Genomic DNA, 16578 nt, shown 5'->3' on the forward strand with positions numbered 1-16578 from the left:
TCTATTGTCTGGTGGATTTGGTGTGCTACACAGCAACTGAGGCATGGCTGAAGCTGCTCACACTGTTCATAATCGTACAGTGTGAGATCCTGAGAAGAAGGGAGCATTTTGTGGTGGAGAGGGCATCCAAGCGCCGACATTACCTACGCCGGAGGAGAACCTTGGTAATGTCCAGCATCTCATCCATATTGAGAGTGACTGGAGGGTCATCTCCCACAATAAGGTCTCGAGATCAACGACATGGAGAGGCTTTCTGGGCTACGGTTCAGGGGTTTACAGAGAACCAATGGATTGCAAATTTTAGGATGTCGCAAGGCACCTTTAATTACATCCTGGAACTCCTGACCCCATCACTTACCAGGCACACTACTTGATGGAGACAGCCCATTACCCCGAGCTTCACTGATGTCTTCATTGGCTGGCCTGGTCGTGCTCATGACGCTCGTGTTCTGGCCAATTCTGATCTCTACAAGATTGCGGAGGAGAGGCAGAATAGTTGGCTGTTTCCTCGTGAGGTAACTATACACACATTTACGTCATGCTTTTTATTGCAAAACCGATATGTATTATCTTCCATACCGAACCAAAACATGATTTTTGGGATGTCATCTGCAATTTGCTCTGATATACCATATCTGCATACAACACTGTTACCTGTAAAGCCTTTAATAATAACTGTAATATTTGTTTCTATTTGCAGAAGTCTAAGCTTGTGGATGGAGTGGAGATACCAGTCCACATCATTGGGGATGCTGCGAATCCACTACGGAGGTGGTTGATGAAAGGGTACAGCCAACAGGTTGTGCTTTCGAACGAGCAGATCGCCTACACCCATACCCTCAGTTCAGCTAGAATGGTTGTCGAAAATGCATTCGGGAGACTGAAGGGTCGTTGGCGCTGCTTGTTAAAAAGAAACGATGTGGACATTCGGCTGATTACTGATGTTGTAGCGGCTGTATCTTGCATAACATCTGTGAGATACAACGAGAAGAATACCTGCCAGAGTGGGACATCGTGGAGGAGCCTGTTGGGAGTGATCCTTCTACCCTTTCATCAACCTCACGTGCTTATCGAACCAATGACATAGAATTGATTAGAACCACCATTTCAAAAAACATTAATTCTATGTTATTGTAATAAATACAAAAACTTAATTTTTGAATTGTTCAAAAAATCTTTAATTTTAATAAAGGCCTTTTGTTTAAGTTGTATACGAAGTTTGAAAGCATTTCCATATTTCTTACATAGGAAATAATGTTGCACAAAATACAACACAATTCAAAACCAAACAATAGTATAAAAATAAATTAAAGTGTACATTTACTTCCGAACCCAAAGTACTCCATCTGTATGTATGGATTGATATTGTCGAAGCGTAGACAATGAGAACAATGTTAAGTGCGCATATAGCTGTGAGGCATTAAAACAAAAAAACGACAAGCAGTAACCATAAAATTTTCAACATCATGATACGGATATGTCTAGTTAACATCACTAGATACTGTATATTTAATTACCAGAGTTAAATATTTCGGTAAACTGTAAACTCTGGGTTTTTGACAGGAGTAAGTTCATGTGACAGAGTATTAGCTGGCAAAGTATCTTTAAATTGACCTTCGAGTACATTATCTAATGTATTATCTGTAAATGTTGAGGATGACTGAGGTGTTTGCGGATGCTTGGATATATGGGATGTAGTCGGCCCAAATGCTGTGGGGGACTTTACTTGTTGCGCATACTGGGGTGTTTTGCCAAATGCTGTGGGGGACTTTACTTGTTGCGCATACTGGGATGTTTTGCCAAATGCTGGGGGGGGACTTTACTTGATGCGCATACTGGGATGTGTGCCCAAATGCTGGGGGGGCTTTGCTTGTTGTTGAGCATACTTGTATGTAGTTTGCCCAAATGCTGTGGGGAAATTAGCGTGCTGGTCATACTGCGATGTATGCTCAAATGAGGTGGGAGACTGAGGTTGTTCCACATACTGGGATGGTTCCCCAAATGGGTTTGGATAATTAGCTTGGTGCCCAAAATGGGTGGGTGGTGGAACATGTGTTGTTTTGTAGTGGATTGTGCTCAAGATTTGAGTAAAAAATTTGCGGTTATCGCGACTAAGCCTTTCCTGCATAGCCATCATTTCCTTTAGCAAAAGACTCTGCATTTCTCTCTCATTGGCCATGAACTGCTGCAGTCTGGCATCCTCTTGTGTCTGCCATTCCGAATCTAGGTCGCATAGTTGTTCACAAAGAATATTTGTCATGGCTTTGATAGCAACATCAATTTTGCTCTTCTTCTTTTTACGTGTTGGCACTGTGAAAACTGAAAGTAAAAGAGAGAAAACATTGAGCAGATCATGTAAAAAATATTTGAAATACAAAACAATAAATGGTCCCAATTCAAAAAGCAACACGTCTCTTTGCATGCGGTGCCCATCCTCCACTACAAGATAAACGCACAAACAATATGGTTTCTACTATATACTAGAAATTGAACTACAACATTAGATAGATTAATGCAGCAGAACATAAGTTATTTGAATTAAACTTACTGTTACCGCGTAGGGTAGGCTTGTCTCCCTGGGTCTGTGGCTCGGACTCAGAATCTTGCCTTTGTGTTGGAGAGATCACATCTGTGCCAGTGCTTGGTTCAATGATGATGGTATTAGATGAGTCCTCATCTGTGTCATCAAATAGGACCTGCAATAATGCCGAGCTCGGCTGGCTGCTCTCTGGAGTTGTTGAAGGCGTGCATGTCATTGTTGCAGACAGTGTGCCAGCATCACTTGAAGAAGATAGAGCAATGGGGTTGCATAGTGCTGTATGCCCAAAAGCGGAAGTGCATAAATCGTATAAGGGCCACTCCATCCTTCCCACACCACTGCGATTACGATTGTGGTCATGGATCTTTGTGTATTGTTTCTTTAGGCTCTTTAGCTTATTAAGGACTTGCTGCTGTGTCTTCACAATACCACGGTTGGCCAGGATTTTGGCAATGTTGCAATAGATCATGGCATCCTTAACAGTGACTGTGATTTGAGCTTCTATTTCCTCCTCTCCCCTCACATGTAAGAGCTCACGGACCTCCTCGTCCTTCCAATGTGCCATGATCAGCATCCACCTGTACACAGAAAAAAGAAAGATTACCGCACTAAAGAAAACCCAGAAAATTTAGATAATAAATAAATAAGCAAATGATTAAAAAATAAATCTCTTGTATGGTGTATTAATAATGTATTTCAGTATTTTAAAATGTATGCCATATATAATAATAGAAACAAGCTCTTTTAATAAGGTAATAAAACAGTAATTTTACACACCTGGCACCACTCTCCAACCACCTGGTACTGCACTCTCTCCTCTGTCACCTCGTAGTGTTGAGGGTCTCTCTGCAGCTGTTGTGGGACCTAAATCTGCCTTGTAGCACTACACTGCTTTTTTAGTGCTATGTGTGCGTCTGTGGCATCTGCCCTCCACTGTCCGGCTGCTGCTGATGATCTCATCAACAGGCAGCCGCGTCCAGGCCAATCAGGAGCTTTTTGGTGAAGCCCGGGAGTAAATTCCCGGGTAGCAGCATTCACACAAGTGCAGGGTAATTTCCCGGGACTTAATTCCCGGGAAAAACCCTGGTCGATTGCAGGGGCAGCTACCCGGGAACGTGTTCCCGGGTAGGCACCTTTCAGACAGACACGTCTACCCGGGAATTTGGCTGAGGCAGGCCAAATTCCCAGGAATCTCGACAAGTCTGAAAGGGGTATTACCTGTTCTTATTTGTGTAGATTCATTATATCAGTATTTGTATTGTTTTGAGGTGTTTAAGGTTCATGAGCCTTTGTCATGTTTGTTTGTTTTTTTCCCTTTTTTTGCATGTATATTTCAGATTTATTTATGTTTATTGTGTACACTTGTTTCCATGGCAGCATAAGATGGGGTGGGTGGACCTGGATTGCGTGGCTTCCGTGTTCTGATCCTCTGATGCACGTGATGTGTGGTTGCGGCAGTGACATCATCTGATAGCGTCCCCCTTCGGTCCGGCAGCCATGGGTGAGCACATGAGGTGGGGATGTAAGGTGAGTTACATATAAAATATCGAAACGTTGGCTAATATTCCTGCTCCTGTAACATTTTATTGAACTGAGTGCCGCCGTCTTCGATCTGTATTTGGAAGGCAGCAGGACATTATATATATGAGAGTGCCGCCCCAACCTGGATTTTGTATGGAGTGATAGTCTGTGGCAGGACTGGCACACTCTGGGCATAGGCACCCATTGTTTTTATCTTTCTTATCTTTTCATCAGGAGTGTGCTTTTTTAATAAGTGTATATCATGACTGAAGTCGTGAATGACAACACCGAGGAGCTATATGAAACAATCAACTTAGCTAAACTTACACCAGGACAGGTTTTGTCTTTTTCGGAGTCAGAGGCTGAATCAATATTGTTCGAGGAGCATTTTGAAGATACTAGTAGCAAATCTGTTGAACAGCTGTACAAAGAATTGTTGTTTGAAACAAAGGGAGACGGTTTATTTGTGTCATGGGATTACACTAAGTGATTATTATAAGGACAAGCGCATTCCTAGAGGATTTAGGGTGAAAAATTGCCCTACGATAGGACGGCATAACGTATCTTTCTGCAAGCGGTGGATAGCCGTGCTTAACAAGTGCAGTTACGATTTTATACTTCTCGTCATAGAGGAAGCAGGACGGGAGCTTAATTGCATGAAAGAAAAAATATCTGTTTTTGACACCTCACATAAAGACATATTGGAGTCTGATAGTGGCACTAATTGGAAGGAGAAATTGAATGTCCAAATGGCCATATGTAAACGAGACCTGATCCTATTCAAGAAAAATAAACTCAGTAAGGTCATTAACGATTATGACCAAAACAGAGTTTACCAGTGGATACGTGGTGGCCACAGTGATCGAGGGAGACCATTTAGAAGGTCTAATCGATGCTTTGCTCCTGATTCAGATTCCGTACATGAGGGTGTTACAACTAGTGACTCAGATTCTGCTGACACTAGTGGTCGTTTGCCATTGACACAAGTCTCTTTAGGAATGTGCACCTGAGGATCGGGACTCGAGCTAGGAGAAACCACAGGCGGGGGGGCCAGTGGTCGCGGCAGAAGAAGAGCGGGACGACCGTCTCTCCAAAGGAGACGTTAGTATTCAACCTCTCTGCACATCCACTAATGGAAACCGAACTGAAAGTTTTATCAAGGGGATTATCATTTGTTCCCACTACCCATTTCAATGGTTTAGAGTGGGAGGTGGAACACTTTAAATTACAGTGGCAATTAAAGCTTCGTGAACATTTTAACAAATCTACACCAGCACCCGTTCCCCCTTCTTCTGATATTCCAATAAAATAATCCCTATACAGAATAATCTTAATGCTCTTGAATTTCAAGCCTTAAAAGACCTTTCAACCTACACTGACATTTTAATACAGCACGCTAATAAAGGTGGGTCGATTGCCATACAAGACCTGACCAATTATAAGGCTGAAATCGAATGTCAATTAAGCGACAACACAGTCTACAAACTATTGGATGCAGATCCCACTAAGACTTTTAGTACAGAATTGGTGACCTGTTTACAGTCTGCGGCTGATAGGGGCCTTATTTCCCAGGAATTTTGTGTTGCTTTGGTCCCCAAACATCCTGTGACTCCTGTATTGTATACCCTCCCCAAGGAACACAAGTGTTTGGACAACCCTCTGGGCCGCATTATTGCGGCCCATGGGGGTATACCACCGCATTTCTTAATAAAATAGAAGCATTAGGAATGATTACTCCGAATTGCTGGTTATGTAGTATTGATGTGATGAATTTATATACCATCATACCCAATGGTGAGGGTATTGAAGCTGTACGTAGACTAGCCACTGCTAATCCTTTGTATCAGGGCCCTGATATAGATCTATTGCTGGAACTTCTTGGTATGATTCTCACTCGTAACTTCTTTCTCTATGATAGGAAACTATATTTACAGCTTAGCGGGTATGCGATGGGGTCGAATGTGGCCCCATCGTACGCCGACGCATATATGTTTCAGATTGAGAACTATGTCTTCTTTTCTAGAGAGGAAGTTGCAAAGTCTATTATCCTCTTCACCAGATATATAAATTATTTATTTCTTATTTGGTCAGGATCAAAAGAAAGTTTCATGGCACTTATGGATGAACACAACACAACATGCAGTCCTGTAAAATTTACATAGACACTATGGATTGTGAGAAAGTAAATTTTCTTGATGTGTCTATCTCAAAAAGAGGGGATTATTACGACAACACTGTTAGTAAACCCACTGATAGAAACTCATTATTGCATGCCAACAGTATTCACCCTAGGCCGCCAAATTATGGGCTACCATATTCCCAATTCATCCGAGCTAGGCAACTTTGCAGTGATGCGGAGGATGTGGTTGTGCATATTGACGTTCAACTTGATAAATTTATCTCTAGAAGATATGATAGATATTATATAAGGCTTAAGAGCGAGCACTGGTGATACCTAGGGCTAAGTTATTGTGTACAAAGGACAGGGCTGCTGGGAATCAGCGTTTTCCTTGGGTCAATCATTATAATGTGAGGAGCAATGATATGCACTATATTACTAAACAATTATGGCCTATTGTACAAAATGATGATGAGCTAAAATTAGGTGATACCACCATCATGCCTTGTTATGGTCGTGGCAATAATATTTGTGGCGGGCTGGTTCATACCGATATTTCTAAGTTTAACACAGTGGAACCTGAATATTTCTTGAGTCAATGGAAAGGTTGTTTCAAGTGTCTAAACTGTTTGACATGTCGCTATTTGACGACTGGTGACTCATTTTGTCACCCGTATAGTGGCAAGAGATATATGATACGATATAGACTTAGCTGTACAAGCAAGTTTATCATTTATCTCATCACTTGTCCCTGTGGGCTGAGCTATGTGGGGAAGACGGACCGTAATTTACGGGAACGGATGGCCCTGCTTCGCTCAGCTATCAGGGTAGCAATTATAGCCGGTACTAGTGACTAGCCTGTAGCGAGACATTTCACTCAGGCTGATAAAGAAAAAAACCTAGCGCCAATAGAATAGAAAAATCTGACAATAATTCAGCAGTCAAATAAGGTTATGTCAACCTTATTAATTGGAGTAGAGCAAAGAGAAAGACTGCGCTCTAGAGTCTATGCCGGGACATCAGTTCAAAACATACAATAGAATAAAAACAGCATTTTATTGTAATAAGGCTATACGCCAATTCAAAAATTGTATACACAATAAATTACATGCAAGAGAGTTGATCAGACTCTCAGTATTAAGACAATAAATATATACACGAATGACACAAAGAGGTATAGTTAACCAATCTATATTGGAGTGTACCAATATAGAAACACTGAAAATGATGATACTAGTGACCCTGGAGATCCTTAGTAGTGAGAAAGGTCTCGTATATAAATGACCAGATAAGGTATGTCCAACCTTCTAAGGAAAGTCTCGTATAGAATTCAATATAGGGAGTATATCAAAGTAATAATAAAGATTCTTTCTCCTGAAGGTACTTTGTCAATATCTCAATGCTGTATATATCGCAGCTGATTGAAACACATTTATAATAAAAATATCAACATTCAGCCTCCTCCAACATATATATATATACACACGGCTGTGTCTCTGTAAGCACAGCAATAGCCGTGGGGATGTAGAACTAGAGCCGTAGGTAGCAGGATAAGTTAATATAGGCCAGGTATGTACCATCGACGTGAGGTGATACCAGCTACCAGCCCACTCCAGAGTATGCCAAATACCTCATAGCAAATTCTCAGCAGCCGGGACACTGTAAGGTGAAAGACGTGAATGATGTTTTACACCTGTAGATGTTGCGCCAGCTGACATCCGTCTCAGTGCGGCGCTGATGCAGACAATGCCAGACCGTGAGGTCCCTCGGCTCTAAATAGCAGCCGGGTGATGGTCGTGTCAGTGAAGTAGCGGTCATACAATGAATACTGAGGTGAGCAAGAGGTGAGCGTCCCAGAGGCTCAGTTAGTAGATACAATCTCCGCTATTTAAGCAGTAGGACTCCCGATGGACCGGAGGATGGTCAGAGTAACAGTTGCCAGCTTGTCTTTTTGGAGGCGTGCAGACGGACGCTGAATGTAGATAGCAGGTAAGGTCTCCAGGCACCGACAGGGAACGACAACGCGTTTCGGCTACTACTGTAGCCTTTTTCAAGTCAAGTGTTCCCCATTGTCCATTACATGGTATAAATAGCCCTAGAACACAGCTAATTGATTAGTTAATTAGTTCAGTCTGGTCTGTTTTGTCCATAGAGCTCATTAAGAGTTCAATTCTGCAGGTTTGTAGTTACTCCCAGTGGATCTCATACTATCATTAGCAGCTTCTAAAGAACTCAGGTAAAAATTAACCATTAAACCACAAACCGACTAATATGTAGTTCTACTATACCAATAGTTAATAGAATATTGAATTGATATAAACGTATGTATACACATATACATATGTATATATATATATATGTACATACATATACACACATAAAGATAAATGATAATTAATTATTAAATAAATATTAAAAAATATATCGCTACATAAAAAGATAATATAGACCACTCAGGCTGGTCACAATTTATCTGCATTACGTTACATCATCATTGATCATATTCCGGCCTCCATTAGAGGTGGTAATCGCTCACTAAAACTATTGCAGTGTGAATTGCGCTGGATTCAACAATTGGGTACATATTCCCCTAAAGGGCTTAATGAGAATCTAGGGCTTCACTGCTTCTTATAGCTTTATAGTTCTAGTAAATAATTTGCCTTTACCAGTCGTACTCTTTACCTTAGAATATTTATCCCTGTGCTGTAAATGCTAATATTTCTTCTTTTTGATATTAGATATAAGCCTGTAATGTGTCACAATTATGTATATGTTATGATCCTATTTGTTCAGATCGAGTCTCACTGTCTACAGACATCTGTCCGGGTTATGTACTGAGGGCCTGATTCAGACCAGGTCGCAAGCGCTGAGTGCTCTCCACCGGGTCGATGGTGGCCCACAGCGCATGCGCACGACGGAGCCGGCTCCATTATGCGCATGCGCGAGACCCGGCTAGCGATGGGCAATTTGTCACTCCAGGTCTCGCACCAAAGGGGGCGAGCTGTCGATGGTGAGTGACAGCTCGCCCCCTTTGGTGGGCGGGCCATGGGGGTGGCTGCCCAAACGGAGGCGTTCCCGAGGGAATACTTGCTGTTTGGGGACGGCCCCACTGACATCACGAGTGATGTCAGTGGAGAGCTTCCGGCTCTGTTAGAGCCGAAAGGTCTCTGGGGCTTGCGATGAATGAGACCCTACCACAAGTGTCTCGTCGCAAGCCCGATGGTCGCGAGCGCTCTGTCAGAGCGAGCGGCTCTGAATCAGGCCCAGAATCTGTTTTGATTAATAGGCTACTTACCTGTTCTTATTTGTGTAGATTCGTTATATTAGTATTTGTATTATTTTGAGGTGTTTAAGTTTCATGAGTCTTTGTCATGTTTGTTTTTTCCCTTTTCTTGTATGTATATTTCAGATTTATTTATGTTTATTGTGTATACTTGTATCTATGGCAGCATAAGATTAGGTGGGTGGACCTGGATTGCGTGGCTTACGTGTTCTGAGCCTACGTTGCACGTGATATGTGGACGCGGCAGTGACGTCATCTGATAGCAGCCCCCTCCGGTCTGGCAGCCATGGGTGAGCACACAAGGTGGGGATATAAGGTGTTATTTGGCATGTATTGTTTTATACCCTGATGACGATATATTAAATATCGAAACGTTGGCTATTATTCCTGCTCCTGTGACATTTTATTGAACTGAGTGCCACCGTCTTCGATCTGTATTTGTGGGCCTGAGAGGCACCTATGGAAGGCACCAGGACATTATATATATACATGGGAGTGCCGCCCTAACCTGGATTTTATATATATATATATATAATATATATATATACATATATATATATATACATATGTATGTATATTAAACATGCACACACATATATAAAATATATATGTAGCAAACACTAACACACACATATACAGAATACACACACCTAAACACATACATACTCACTAACACATCCTGTATACTTGTGGCACCCCACCAACACCCTGTGTTCCTAACCACACTGATGTGCCTCTATGAAAATGTAAAATATTAATGTGACTCCTGCCATTGTCTAATATAGGGCTTGATTTAACTGGTTTCAATAAGGTTCAAGGACTATTTGCACTGCCCCCTCAGTGGTGGTGGACGTCAGGGGACCAGTGAATACTGTAGCAGGCTCAAGGATTTGAACTAGAGAAAAATGGCAGTTGGTGTGGGCAGTTGGTGAGGTAGCTGGACAAGAGAAGGGGCTGCGCTGCCTTGATGCTTACGCTGAGGGCAGCGGCCGTACTCCGGGACGAGCAGCGGAGGTCTCTGAGGCGGGGAACATCCAATGGGACTAAGCTGTGTCATCCGGGGAGGTTCTGAGAACAATCAGCATAAGAGGGGTGTGTCGGATGACCCCTAAGGGAGTGCCTTAGACGGAGCTGCGGAAATATAGAGAGACTAAGCTTGTAAAGGAGCCGGAGGTTGAGAGCTGATACTAGAGGAGTAAGAAAACTGCTGCAACCTCAACAAATAGACACTCAGTGACATTAGCTCTTATTAACTGGAGGCCTACAGTTGTCCACCATTACATATGCACAGCAGTCCCTTCAGAGATCAGCTTGGGGTTTATAGACTACATTCATAATAGTAAAATTAACCCCCTGATACCACATATTGGATGTTAGGTACAACAGTTACCAGCAGTGTTAGGGTGACACTTCCCTGCCAGCACTTGTAATACTATGAACTAAGGTTGCTAAGCAGAGAAGGAACTGACTGTAATACCAACACCATCGCAGCAGGATCATTTACAGAGGATTACAGTGTTGCATTAAATACAGACAAGTACTGTATGTAGCTGGAACAGTTTAAGAACTGTTCTTCATATCCCGGGCAACGAAGGGTGCACCCTATTAACTATTTCAGCGCTGAACTAGCATTGTATGAGACATGTCAAGTGCAGTAGTGTGAGGAAAACATTTTCCTAAAAAGGTGTATAGAAAACCTTGCAATTGTATTCTTGATGTAACCTTGTCCGTTTATCATACTCACGTGAGGTTTTTGTATATATTTTAGAGATGTTAGGGGAATTGCAAAATTAGTCATTTGTTAATTGCCACTAGAGCATACTTACCCATTTATAGTTTGCAGGTTCGAAGTCCAGAGTTCGCTAGTGATCTGCAGGTTTCTGAAAAAATAAAATAAACATAAGAAAGGATTCACTATTGCCATCTTTATTGTTATACTATGTTGTCTGATTATATTGTGAAGACCACTGGGCTGGGCTGACTAGCGGTCAGGGCTGACCCCTATGTCATTTGTCCCCTGTATTTAGCACTACCAGTACTGGGGCTCCATAGCCCGGGGCTGGTTAGTATTTTTGGGAGACGGCCACGCCATTTATTTTTTTTTGCACTGTTTTTATTTTTAAACACAGAAGCACAGGGGGCGGGGCCTAATGATGCAGTTTTTGATAATCGCGTAATTGGTCCCCACCCACTATTTAAATTTGCATGATTCACTGCATTTTGCTGCAAAGAGGTAGTGCATAAAGACACGGATAGTCCAGTACCGCCCCCATCACTGCCCACCTGCATCTCCTAAGTTTTCCCGGAGATGAAATTATTAAAGTTAGCAAGTATGCTGTAACACTGTAATCCCCTTCTACTCAGTCCTAAGACCCAATATAAAAATGAAGTCAATCTGAATACATGCAGTGATGGTAGCAGAATACATGGACGTTGAGCGGTGGTGATACAGAGTCTTTACGTGTACTCAGCACGTCCTTACTATCCGGAGGATGGCAGAGGAAGATGTGCAATAATGACTAAGGGCGAGATGTACTAAGCATCGCATTCGTGATTCGGGACACCCCACCTCTCTTTAGTTGATTACCGCAGTATGTATCTAGATTATCGGAAAGGATAGCTCTCCCGATAAGAGCTGTCCATTGTGATAACCCCAGACAGAGGAACTTCTGCGTTTAACACCCAGAAGTCCCTCTGGTGTCCTTTGGAGCATGCGCAGAAGGCCGCAGGCCGCGGGGGGTGATGGTGGGGATCCGATTGGATCCCTCTCAGGGTGAGCATCCTGGAAAGAAGCACATAGGCTTATATTAGGTAATGCCACCTGAAGATGGCGTTACCCACCGGGACGATGCATTCTTTTGCTTTGTACATATGGGGTATGCAATAAATCTGATTGTGTTGCATAAGTGTTAAAAATTGCTGTCAGCAATGCCGCATATCACTGCAATAAGGTTTTCATGGGTATGTATGAACTGTGCAACCCCCAGAGGTGGGAGTATCAGCAATGCAGATCTGTATGACACTATATAATATCTGTGTTTTTAGTTCTTCTTATGCGGGCCATACACGGTACAATAGACACTGTGCGGCGCAACGTGGGATCCGACATCTGACATATCAGGCAGTCCCCACACATGGTGCAATTGGGTGGCCGACCGCCCGATATGCCGGCTCCAACCTCCCACACTGGCATAGCACTGCATAGGATTGCACATCGCATTACCTAATCGACTGAAGATCAGGGGGTGCGATGTATGACCACATGGATGGGTGCTTGGCCTGACATCAGGCCCATACACGGTGCAATATAGCAGCCAAATCACACCAATCCGTCGGATTGGCTGCTTTATGGCACCGTGTATGGGCCGCTTTAGTCTTCATTTCCCATTAAGACAAATCTCTTCTCATAGACACTGAACACCCTATGAATGAATGGATTAATGGACATTGTGTGTGGGGAGACGCTCAATTATCACCAGTAGTAGAGCCCCTGTGAATTCATTTAATGCCCACATAGGAGACAGCTGACATTCAGACAGACATCAATTTAAGGTTCCCTAATCTGCAGCTGGTTCCTGACCGATGCCTGATCTGCCAGTTACTGTGTGACAGCAGCTTATCAGCACCTCCAGCTGCTCCTCACTCCTTAAGTAGAACCTGATTGGTTGCTATGGGCAACATCACTTCTAAACTCACTTCTAAAAACTCTCACTTTAGTAAATTTACCCCTAAGACAGCCTTGTCTCCATATCTGCACCAGCTGCGGGCCACCCACTATAATCGGAGCTGCCAGGCCACTGCCTGTTTAGCTGTCAGTGATTACACGTCAAGTGACTTTCATACTACCTGACGTGGAAGCACTGACAGCTGAACGGGCAGGGTCCGGGCAGTGTGCCGCAGGGCCGTAGCTAGGGTAGTGCGGCCGGTGCCATCACACAGGGCACCGCAGGTCAGGTGGCACTGTTTGGGCCTGTCAAATTTCTGTTTATTATCATTATCACTTATAACTTTCTCTTATTTCATCCCCAGCATCTCCTGGCCTCCCCTATCTCTTCCCTGGCCCTTCAACTTGCGGCAATTCCTTTTTTTGGGGTGCATCATGTCCCTTTGAAAAATGAGGGGGGCGGCAGTGCTCTTTCTGGCACAGGGCACCAAAAAGTCTAGTTACAGCTCTGGTGTGCCGTAATTACAGTCCTCAAAGAGGGAGCATGGAAGAGGCAGTATGTGTGTGTAAGTATGGTATGTGTATGTATGTATGCTCTGTGTATTTATAAGTATGCTGTGTGTATGCTACAGTATGTGTATGTGTGCTACAGTACAGCAATGTTTAAAACACCCGTCCCATCCATACAGCCCCCCAAAATACCTGACCTAGGACTTTAAATCCATTTTCCTTAGTTGTTGTATGCAAGTGAATGTTTTGTTTGTTTTTTCGTTCTTTGTCCACTACCTACTAACATTTGAATAATTCAATTCAATATAAATAAATACATTTTAGATGGTACAAGTTGTTTTTATAACTGTTTTCTTTAAAATTACAGATGGTGGTTTTTCTTTCTTTCAAATTTATTAAAGATGGTGTTTTCTTTTTTTCAGATTTATTAAAAATTGTGTTTTTCTTTCTTTCAAATTTATTAAAGATTGTGGTTTTCTTTCTTTGAAATTATTAAAGATTGTGTTTTTTTGTTCTTTCAAATATATTAAAGATGGTGGTTTTTCTTTCTTTCAAATTTATTAAAGATGGTGGTTTTTCTTTCTTTCAAATTTTTTAAAGATGGTGTTTTTTCTTTCTTTAAGATTTATTAAAGATGGTGGTTTTCCCTTCTTTCAAATTTATTAAAGATGGTGTTTTTTCTTTCTTTCTTTCAAATGTATTAAAGATGGTGATTTTTTGTTATTTCAAATATATTAAAGATGGTGGTTTTTCTTTCTTTCAAATGCATTAAAGATGGTGTTTTTTCTTTTCTCTAAATGTATTAAAGATGGTGGTTTTTCTTTCTTTCATTCAGATTATTAAAGATGGTGGGTTTTTTTTCTTTCATTCAGATTATTAAAGATGGTGGTTTTTCTTTCTTTCATTCAGATTATTAAAGATAGTGGCTTTTCTTTATCTCAAATGTATTAAAGATGTTTTTTCTTTCTTTCAAATGTATTAAAGATGGTGGCTTTTCTTTCTTTCAAATGTATTAAAGTTGGTGTTTTCTCTTTTTTCAAATGTATTAAAGTTGGTGTTTTTTCTTTTTTCAAATGTATTAAAGATGGTGGATTTTCTTTCTTTCAAATATATTACAGATGGTGTTTTTTCTTTTTTTTTTAAATGTATTAAAGATGTTGTTTTTCTTTTTTCAAATGTATTAAAGATGGAGGTTTTTCTTTCTTTCAAATATATTACAGATGGTGTTTTTTCTTTTTTTTTTAAATGTATTAAAGATGTTGTTTTTCTTTTTTCAAATGTATTAAAGATGGTGGTTTTTTTTTCTTTCATTCAGATTATTAAAGATGGTGGTTTTTCTTTCTTTCATTCAGATTATTAAAGATGGTGGGTTTTTTTTCTTTCATTCAGATTATTAAAGATGGTGGTTTTTCTTTCTTTCATTCAGATTATTAAAGATAGTGGCTTTTCTTTACCTCAAATGTATTAAAGATGTTTTTTCTTTCTTTCAAATGTATTAAAGATGGTGTCTTTTCTTTCTTTCAAATGTATTAAAGATGGTGTTTTTTCTTTTTTTCAAATGTATTAAAGATGGTGTTTTTTCATTTTTCAAATGTATTAAAGATGGTGGATTTTCTTTCTTTCAAATATATTACAGATGGTGTTTTTTCTTTTTTTTTTAAATGTATTAAAGATGTTGTTTTTCTTTTTTCAAATGTATTAAAGATGGAGGTTTTTCTTTCTTTTAAATTTACACCTGAAGTGACAGAATATAAATTAAGACAACTTAGCAGTCTTCCAAATGTCTTTACAGCTCATCACATTTCTTTAACTTGGACAATAATGAGAACATTAAAACCTTGGACTTCTTTGAAATGTAATTTCAAATTATGCTGGAAAATTGTACATTTCTCAAACTTTTTCTATAAAATTAAATGGTAGTGTATAACAGCAGATGAGAAGATGGGAGGAATGACACATGGGAGAGTGCAAAAACATGGACACTATCATGCCAGTTTGGCTCAAACTGACAAATCGTCCAATATATTGTCTATTGTGTACCCAGCTTGACTAACCTACATCCTCAAGGCACACTAACAGTTCAGGTTTAGGATAGTCATGCTTTTGAGCACAGGTGGCTTAATTAGTACCTCAATTATTGATTTATCTATCTGCGCTTATGCATGGATATCCTTAGAACCTGGACTGTTAGTGTACCATGAGGATCAAGTTTGGGAAACACTGCTTTAACTACAACAATAAAAATATGTCATATATGGTGGGTGGGTGATGGATAGAAGCCCATTTTGCCACCTCACAAATGTGAAAATTTGCAAAGCCCCTGACTATAGGTGTAATTTTCCCAAAGATTTGTGCAGAATCGGTACCACATGGCCGGCGGTTCGATTCCCGGCATCGGCATGCCGACAGAAGCAGAGTTCCCGGCAGCGAAAGCCCGACAGCGCTGGAAATCCCGATCGTCCATAAGGTAAGTATAAACTAACCTAACCCCCTAACCCTCCTTAGGGGTGCCTAACCCTAACCTCCCCCCCAAGTGCCTAACCCTAATCCCCCCTCTAAGTGCCTAAACCTAAGTCCCCCGAGGGGGGGTGCCTAACCCTATGTCCCCCCTGGTGGGTGCCTAACCCTCCCTCCCCCTAGCCTAACCCTCCCAGGGGGTGCCTAACCCTCAGTCCCCCCCAGGTGCCCTAAACCTAACCCACCCACCCCGGCGGCTGTCCGCTCCCCCCATAGGCATAGAAGACTGTTGTGTCTGCTACTTAGCAGCTGAGAGCAGTCTCCCAGTGCAGCCCAACACACAGCAGCATGTGATGGGCTGATGTGATGTAAGAGTCTGGGCCCCCGCCAGGCCCTTCCAGCAAGCTCGGGCCCGGTAATTAGTACTCGCTCCCGCCCTTCTCGGCTCCCCTGGGAATAAGTCCCATTTTGTATTTTCTACATGT

The sequence above is a fragment of the Taudactylus pleione genome, unplaced genomic scaffold (assembly GCF_031769625.1).
Source record: "Taudactylus pleione unplaced genomic scaffold, aTauple2 ptg000017l, whole genome shotgun sequence".
NCBI lineage: Eukaryota > Metazoa > Chordata > Amphibia > Anura > Myobatrachidae > Taudactylus > Taudactylus pleione.